This window comes from Sinocyclocheilus rhinocerous, unplaced genomic scaffold, assembly GCF_001515625.1.
Source record: "Sinocyclocheilus rhinocerous isolate Xijiao unplaced genomic scaffold, SAMN03320098_v1.1 scaffold580, whole genome shotgun sequence".
In the NCBI taxonomy this organism is placed as follows: Eukaryota; Metazoa; Chordata; class Actinopteri; order Cypriniformes; family Cyprinidae; genus Sinocyclocheilus; species Sinocyclocheilus rhinocerous.
The window spans coordinates 1,562,222-1,571,042 of NW_015670982.1; the positions used below are offsets into that span (position 1 = coordinate 1,562,222).

At 35.6% G+C, this 8,821-nt stretch overlaps 1 protein-coding gene across 1 annotated transcript in view; it reads left to right on the top strand.

The window, feature by feature from the left end:
* Positions 1 to 8,821, top strand: part of pibf1 (progesterone immunomodulatory binding factor 1) — a 44,251-nt gene that overhangs the window by 21,070 nt on the left and 14,360 nt on the right. The window lies entirely within an intron of this gene.

Genomic DNA, 8,821 nt, shown 5'->3' on the forward strand with positions numbered 1-8,821 from the left:
CTCCTTTTTTTGTAGTGGAAAATGAAGATGAGGCAGAGAGGGTGCTGTTTTCATATGGTTATGGTGCCAACATTCCAACAACTGCCAAGAGAAGACTGAAACAAAGGTGAAGTCTGAGGAGGTCATTTGTCTTTGAAAACCAGAAGCTCATCTTTGTGTTTACTGACTGTTTTCATGTCTGCGTGACTCTAATCATAGGTTTCTGAATGTGTGTGTGTGTGTGTGTGTGTGTGTGTGTGTGTAGTGTTCACTTGGCACGCAGGGTTCTGCAGCTGGAGAAACAGAACACACTGCTTAGGAGAGACCTGGAAAGACAGACGACGCACAGCAGTCAGATCTCTGAAGAGGTGCTGTGATTTCACTCTTTTGACAAGAATGCAGAAACACACACACATAGTACCTTTCTTTCTTTCACATGGCCTCCAAAAGCAAGTGCTACAAAAGCAAGGGCAAACCTGATGCAGAAGCAGCAGTCAGTCACATATATTTTGCAATTCATCCATCCATACATGCATCCCCCATGCTCATGTTGTTCCAAACTCATTACACTTTTTTTTTTCTGATGAACATAAAAAGAGAAATTAAAAAAAAAATGTATACTGCGTTGGTCCTTTTATGCAAGATTGAAAGGGAACTAAAGCTTTCAAGCTTAAAAAAAGGACGAAAAACCCAATAAAAGTATCAGAAATGTTGTCCATATGCCTAGTTTTCTTTGGCGTGTTCATGAGAAAAGCAGTCTGTAGAAGAAGTAGAGAGATGATTTAGTGATTTGTGAAGCAGTTGTTTATTTTAAACAGGATGTTTTAAGTCATTATGTTCATTTAGTTCACAAAACTGATTTGTTCATGAATATGACTAATCTGGTTACTCAATGATCCATTCATAATAGCTCACTGGAGGGGAAGATTATCTTGAATTTCTGTTTCTCACACAAAAATATGATAAAATATTGTGTACAGTTCTTGAAATGTCTCCTTTTGCATTGCATGGAAGAAAAAAAAATCATGCATTTGGAACAACATGAGAGTGAGTAAATGATAACATAATTTTCAGAAAATTATGAAGCTAGTAATTCCCACTGAAAAGGTTGTTTTTAAACTGCCTATAGCATTTTAAACTGTGGTACACAGAGTGTGTTCTAATCGTAGCTGCCTTTCAGTTTTCTGTTTCATTCAAAATCTGTTCTATTTGCATATGCATATATGGTAAGCTCAGGGCCAGAGCTCTTCAAATGGCGAGAGAAAAATCTCCCTAGAGTTTGGAAAGCATTTTGAAATATTAAAGCAGTTAGATATAAGACCGAGAACCACATTTACATTTAACTCGGCACAATGTCTATTTCTGTTTTGTCCCCTCTTTAAATCATCGTGTTATGTTTGCTTTTACAGATATTCAGTAACTTCAGCAGCGTTTTTGTTAGTTCAGAAGGTCAGTTGTGTGGTTTCAAAAATAGCAGAAAGTACTGCAGACTGTAACAAAAACATTCAAGAATCAGCTTTCATCTAAAACAGTGCTTTAGAAAGTCCAGCTTCATGCTTTACATGCATTTATTCTAATCTAACTGTGATAAAGATTAGAGCTGTAGGCAGTTTGCAAGACCAAAAAAAAAAAAGTAACTTTTAATGTTGACAGTTAAATTTTAAGATGGTGTCACCTATTTTGTCCCTCTTGAATATGCCTTAAAAGTGCAATCAGATCTCTATAAAGTGATATAAAGTAATTGTGAATATGAAGTATAATATAAAGAGATTCATAAGTAGTCATTCCCTTTAAAATGACATGCAAATCATCACTGGTGAGTCAGTACTGTGTCAAAACTTGGACGTTGAAACAAAAATAACACTCCAAGCAACAGAAGATAATAAAAAAAAAAACACACACAGCAGGAAATGCTGTGAATTACTGCTGCATATGCTAAATACCGACTTGAGTGATTATGCAAACGGTTATTTAGTCTTTAATTACTGTACATAAGCAATTCGTTTTTATCTTTTTGTGATCAAAATACAAATTTAATATTTTGTGGTTTAATAGTATAAAAGAATAAAACATGAAAACTTCAAAAGAAGAAAATGTATTATTATTATTTTTTTATTTCATGGTCTGTCTGAATACTCGATTCTGATTGGCTGGCAGGTATGCACGCAACGAGGAGGTAAAATCTCTGTTTAAGTAACTAAACCCACAAATTGTTTGTAGAGAGAGACACACATATGCATCTTTCTCTCTCAATCAAACAATCGATAATTAATTCAAATAAATGCTATAATTCATTCAAATAAATGTGATCTAACTGCACTATTTCATCTCTGTGTCTGATTTGAAGCGGGCAGAATGCTAGAGCTAACGAGCCGTAACTGACGAAAATAACCGTCATTTTTACCCATTCGGTCAAATATTGCGCTGCAAAGAGCAATACTAGTTTTAACTTGTCTATAACTTGGCAAATGACCATGGAATAAGTGGGATAATCAATGGCTTGCCGTGCCTTAAAGGTTTTGAAATGCACTTCATGGAGGCAACCAGGTTGGAGGTTCTTTGCCTCCACGTCGTCCATTTAAAATCTTTTAATGCACTGCAAACCGTTGATTATCCCTTACATAGACACTGTATACTAAATAACACTTTATGAATGTATTTTTAAAATGTACAGAAGCTCCTAAAAAGTCCAATCCTGGCATTTTTGAGCTGTTGGTCATTAATTAGAACATGTAATTGGTTTCAGTAGGTGATTTATTACTCAGATAGTATGATAAAGGAAGTGATTAGTGAGTAGTCATCAATGTATGTTACGTGTGATAACATGCATAGTATTAACTGGAACATAAGTTAACAACAGGCTCACTGTGATAGCAGAATAATTTGTCTCGTCTTGGTTTCAGACTAACCCAAGCCCACAGATTAGATTGTAACAAGGACTCTCCTTCCTAATTGTTGTTCCGTCCAAGTCTACAATCAAAACATAGCATGTTTAAAAAAAAAAAAAAATGCAACCAGGATGTCCCATGTACTTAAAACTGCACTATTTACAATGGAAAACACTAGGAAGACCCTTCAGTAGATCTTACGGAATCACTTTATCATTGCTTCATCGTCACTGATTATTAGATCATTACTATTAGATACAGTGATCCATAATTTAATTTATTTATTCATTTATCTATACATTTAACACTTTACCCTGTTAACATTTATACAACTACAACATAAAATAAATCAAATCACAAGAACTGAAAAATACACAACAAAAAGGGAGCAACAGAGAACCCCCCAAAAATGACTTTTTTGAGCTTTTTAGCTTTTTAGAGAGATACAGCTGTTAAATTATGAAATTCACATTCTTATTCCCATTTTATTACAATACATTTTTTGACAGTCAGTAATAAAATTACCGTAAGTTTTATGATGTGACACACTGCCTGTGGTTAAAGTAACCCAGAAGACTATGACGGGGGGGGTCATAGATTGAGAGCTAATGAATGGCATACAGGGTAATATCCACTAGGTTTATGGTGTTGACCTTTAGAAGGTCTTGTTAGATGTATTTGCAAAAAAAAAAAATCATTTTTGCATTCATTATAATTCTGTTTACTCCGCCCCAATAACAACAAACCCCAATCCGTATCGTAGTGTTCACAACTAATTCCTTGATCAACCCATATTTTGAAATTCTGATTCTGAGAAGAAAAAAAGCATTTGCAATCTGTTTTCCCATAATGGTGTTGTGGTTGAAAGAAACTCCTGAACAAACATCAGCTGCAGTCTGCTCCACATCTGAATAATCAAGAGGTTATTAATTATCATTAATTTTCACCTCTTTTACACAATGCTTTGTACACTTCCTTTTTCTCAGAATATTCTATATTTATATATTTTTTTTCCAGAAATTAATACTTTTACTGAGCAAGGATGCATTAAATTAATCCGAAATTACAGTAAAGATGTTTATATTATATTTCAAATAAATGCTGTTATTTGGAACTTTCTATTCATCAAAGAATTCTGAAAAAATGTAGCAATTTTCACAAAAAATATTTAGCAGCAATATTTTCAACATTGATAATAGTAAGAAATATTTTTTGAGCAGCAAATAAGCATATTAGAATGATTTCTGTATGCTCATGTTGCTCAGTAGACTGGAGTAATGGCTGCTGAAAATTCTGCTTTGCATCACAGGAATAAATTACATTTTAAAACGTATTAAAATAGAAAACCTTTATTTAAAGTTGTAATAATATTTCACAATATTACTGTTTTTACTGTATGAAATGCAGCTTTGGTAAGCAAAAAAAAAAAAAATGCAACCAGGATGTCCCATGTACTTAAAACTGCACTATTTACAATGGAAAACACTAGGAAGACCCTTCAGTAGATCTTACGGAATCACTTTATCATTGCTTCATCGTCACTGATTATTAGATCATTACTATTAGATACAGTGATCCATAATTTAATTTATTTATTCATTTATCTATACATTTAACACTTTACCCTGTTAACATTTATACAACTACAACATAAAATAAATCAAATCACAAGAACTGAAAAATACACAACAAAAAGGGAGCAACAGAGAACCCCCCAAAAATGACTTTTTTGAGCTTTTTAGCTTTTTAGAGAGATACAGCTGTTAAATTATGAAATTCACATTCTTATTCCCATTTTATTACAATACATTTTTTGACAGTCAGTAATAAAATTACCGTAAGTTTTATGATGTGACACACTGCCTGTGGTTAAAGTAACCCAGAAGACTATGACGGGGGGGGTCATAGATTGAGAGCTAATGAATGGCATACAGGGTAATATCCACTAGGTTTATGGTGTTGACCTTTAGAAGGTCTTGTTAGATGTATTTGCAAAAAAAAAAAATCATTTTTGCATTCATTATAATTCTGTTTACTCCGCCCCAATGACAACAAACCCCAATCCGTATTGTAGTGTTCACAACTAATTCCTTGATCAACCCATATTTTGAAATTCTGATTCTGAGAAGAAAAAAAGCATTTGCAATCTGTTTTCCCATAATGGTGTTGTGGTTGAAAGAAACTCCTGAACAAACATCAGCTGCAGTCTGCTCCACATCTGAATAATCAAGAGGTTATTAATTATCATTAATTTTCACCTCTTTTACACAATGCTTTGTACACTTCCTTTTTCTCAGAATATTCTATATTTATATATTTTTTTTCCAGAAATTAATACTTTTACTGAGCAAGGATGCATTAAATTAATCCGAAATTACAGTAAAGATGTTTATATTATATTTCAAATAAATGCTGTTATTTGGAACTTTCTATTCATCAAAGAATTCTGAAAAAATGTAGCAATTTTCACAAAAAATATTTAGCAGCAATATTTTCAACATTGATAATAGTAAGAAATATTTTTTGAGCAGCAAATAAGCATATTAGAATGATTTCTGTATGCTCATGTTGCTCAGTAGACTGGAGTAATGGCTGCTGAAAATTCTGCTTTGCATCACAGGAATAAATTACATTTTAAAACGTATTAAAATAGAAAACCTTTATTTAAAGTTGTAATAATATTTCACAATATTACTGTTTTTACTGTATGAAATGCAGCTTTGGTAAGCATAAAAAAAAAAAAAAGTTTTTCTTTCAAAAACATTACCAACCCCAAGCTTTTGAGCAGTGGTGTACATCTGGGCCATATATCTAGATTGGGCTGTCCAATTATGCATATTTCAGTTGAGAAGTCTTAGTCCTTCTGATCAGTCCAAAGCACAATTGTCAAGACTTTTTACAATGCTAAAAACATTGATACTTGCATTGGTAGAAACTGAACACATAGGAATGTATTTTGATTATTTGATTATACTGTATCAAGTGAAAGAACTCTATAAATACATATGAAATTTATATAATATATACAGAAAATCCTGTAAATGAGAAAGACAGTTGCCCGAAACAGTTTGGATCAGCTTTTAATAAAGAGGCATCACAAGTCTATGCTTGTTCCTCTCTGCCCTCCTACACCACAGTTTTAACCCTAGTACACTCTGTTCTCAGCCTAAAGTAATATGATTCATGAATAAATGAACAGATCCATTCTTTTAAAAAGGGCAATAATACATTGTCACCAAGGCAATTATTGTTGTCTTTATAGAGGGTGCTGAGACAAAAGTGCAGAACGGTTTTGTTGCATGATCATTTAGTCTGAAACACCAGGCTAATAGAAAATGGCCAGAGGGAGGGAAACATAATTGCATTGTTTAAAACTACCCATAAGAAAAATCACTTGATATATATGACTTGCTTCACAGACATAACATCGGAGCCTTTCCTTTCATTGGCATTTAAAGCTATCTTAACAAGATCATAGCAGACCGTAACCGTCATGCTTGATGTTCTCACAAAGCACCTGAAACATCAGTGTCGATGTACTGTATTTGGCCCGTGTGCTCATGCCGTGTTTACATATATCACGTTTCTCAGTCGCGTGTTTTATCTCTTGTAGGAATGAAGTAATCGCCCTTTTCCTTTGCCCTATCAGATGCACACTCCAGCTTATCCTCAGCCAATTGGAAGAGCCGTTGAGCAATGTTAATGAGGTTACCGTGAACCTGGCCTCCGCTGTTAGCAAACAGACTTTTACCATGTCAGACATGACTAATTGGCACTTTGTACGTCTTTGTAATTCACTGAGGATGAAAACCACGTTTTCTTTACAAAATTCCTTTAGATTGCTCACTTAGCCACCCACACAGTGGAAGCCTCTCGTTGCATGCAGACTTTAAGAGCCCCACCCTACTACAGCAGCCCAAAGATATCAAGATCTTACCTGTAAACTGGTCCACAAGTCGTCTGTTTCATGCTCTATATAGGGCTGTCACGGTTATGGAATTTGGCTGACGATTAATTGTCTAAAAATAGTCACGGTTATTGCGATTAATTGTCTGTTTTAGGGCTTTGGCGATTTATGCCGATTATCACGATTAATTGTCTGTTTTTATGGCTTTCATAAGTAAGGGTTCCATAAATAATTATGATGTTATCTTTTAATCTTTTTCATTATGGTTTTGAATTAACCCAGGAAAGATTTTAAACAAATGACTCTTTTTTTTGCCAATTTTCATTCAAATTTTCATAGGTAAGGGTATATATCGAAAAAGTCATTAACATTGTTTTAAATACTGTTTTTGTTTCTTTTTAAATTGCAAAATGAGTCATAGCTTGGCATCTTTCAGGCAAATATTTATTGTGCCCACGAAAACATACTTGAAATATTCTTCTGAAGTTCAAAGGGATTGAATCTCATCAGAGAATATAAGAGTACGTCTTAACCCCTGTGGAGTGGCGCTGGTCTTACGCCCAGATTGACTAGCAGAAGGACTCACCCCACATGAACTGCATCACGTGACCATTACGGCAACCACACTGGCAGACGGGTCAGGCCTTTGGGGAGATTACTGCTAGCATGCAGCTTTAAAAAGCCAGACAGACACCCCCACCCTTCTCCTTAATACCCAAACCTGCGTACCACGACCCCTCATACAGCTTTCTCTCAGTGTGCCGCATCTGAAGGCATTCATCAATCCTTCAACCTCCAGAAATATCTAAAAGAACACCAGCGGAATGTTTGTTCTGAAAAGGCTTTAAACTCAATTCTACCTGAACATGGAAACATTTAGACCAGGGGTGTCCAAACTACGGCCCGCGGGCCAAATGCGGCCCGTGGATGAATTTTAAGCGGCCCGCAGCTGTCTTAATAGTCTGTTATGTATGGCCCGCCAAGCATAATTTACAAAATAGGCCTATGCAGTTTCAAAATGTCAACACAAGATGGCAGCACTACATTTTAGACCAGATGTAGCAGTAAAACGCGAGTGATATCAATTTGATAACTCATATGCGCTCTCATTTGTTTAGCGCACACGAATTCCTAAACGCGTCAAAAGTGGAAGAGCGCGACTCGTTTGAACCGCGCTGCACGGACCGTTTTTAGCTCTGCCTAAAGTCAGCGTAGCGCGAGCTCAGAACAAATGCGTTTACGCGCTGACTGATCTCGATCACGAGACCACTAAACAGCGCTGTGAGAAGCGTTTGAGTTTGGAGCAGAGGTTTCCATACAAACCACATATGTCAAAGGCAGATGAAACAGCGCTGACATTCTCAACAACACTAACGCGGAAAATAGGAAAAACATTGTGCGACAACAATGCAGTAAGAATACTTTTCAATCCACAAATCACCAACATTTTGATTTACTGTAGTAACCGTAACTGTGGTATTGTGGCAGAAATGTTGCATATTTATACAGAATCTTCTTATATAATTAATGTAGACATATAGGCCAATTTAATGTAACGTAAGGGCGTTATGAAATACAGGCCAAATTACAGACATTTTTGATGCAGTTTGTGCTTTCATGTGTTAATAGATTAAATACCATAAAGCCATTCTATGTTATAATTATTAAAGCTTTAAAAACAAGATATTTGCAGATTTTTGTCCTCAACAAAACACAAGCTACTGTCAACTCAACATCACACATACATTATATATATATATATAGGTAGAAGCATCCGGCCCCCCAGTGTTTCCACATCGTCGAATCCGGCCCTCTTTAGGAAAAGTTTGGACACCCCTGCTTTAGATGATACAGCAGGGCTCCAGACTGCGACCTTTTTTTCTGCCTGTGCGACTAAATTTTGTGTGCGGTCGCACTGGCGCGACCAACGCGTTGGTCAACTCATAAGCGCTGCGATTTCTGTTGCATATGAGAAACATCAAACGGCAAACGAAACTGAAAGCATAACGAAACAGCGCTTAGAGAGTATACTCGCCGCGTCTGCAGG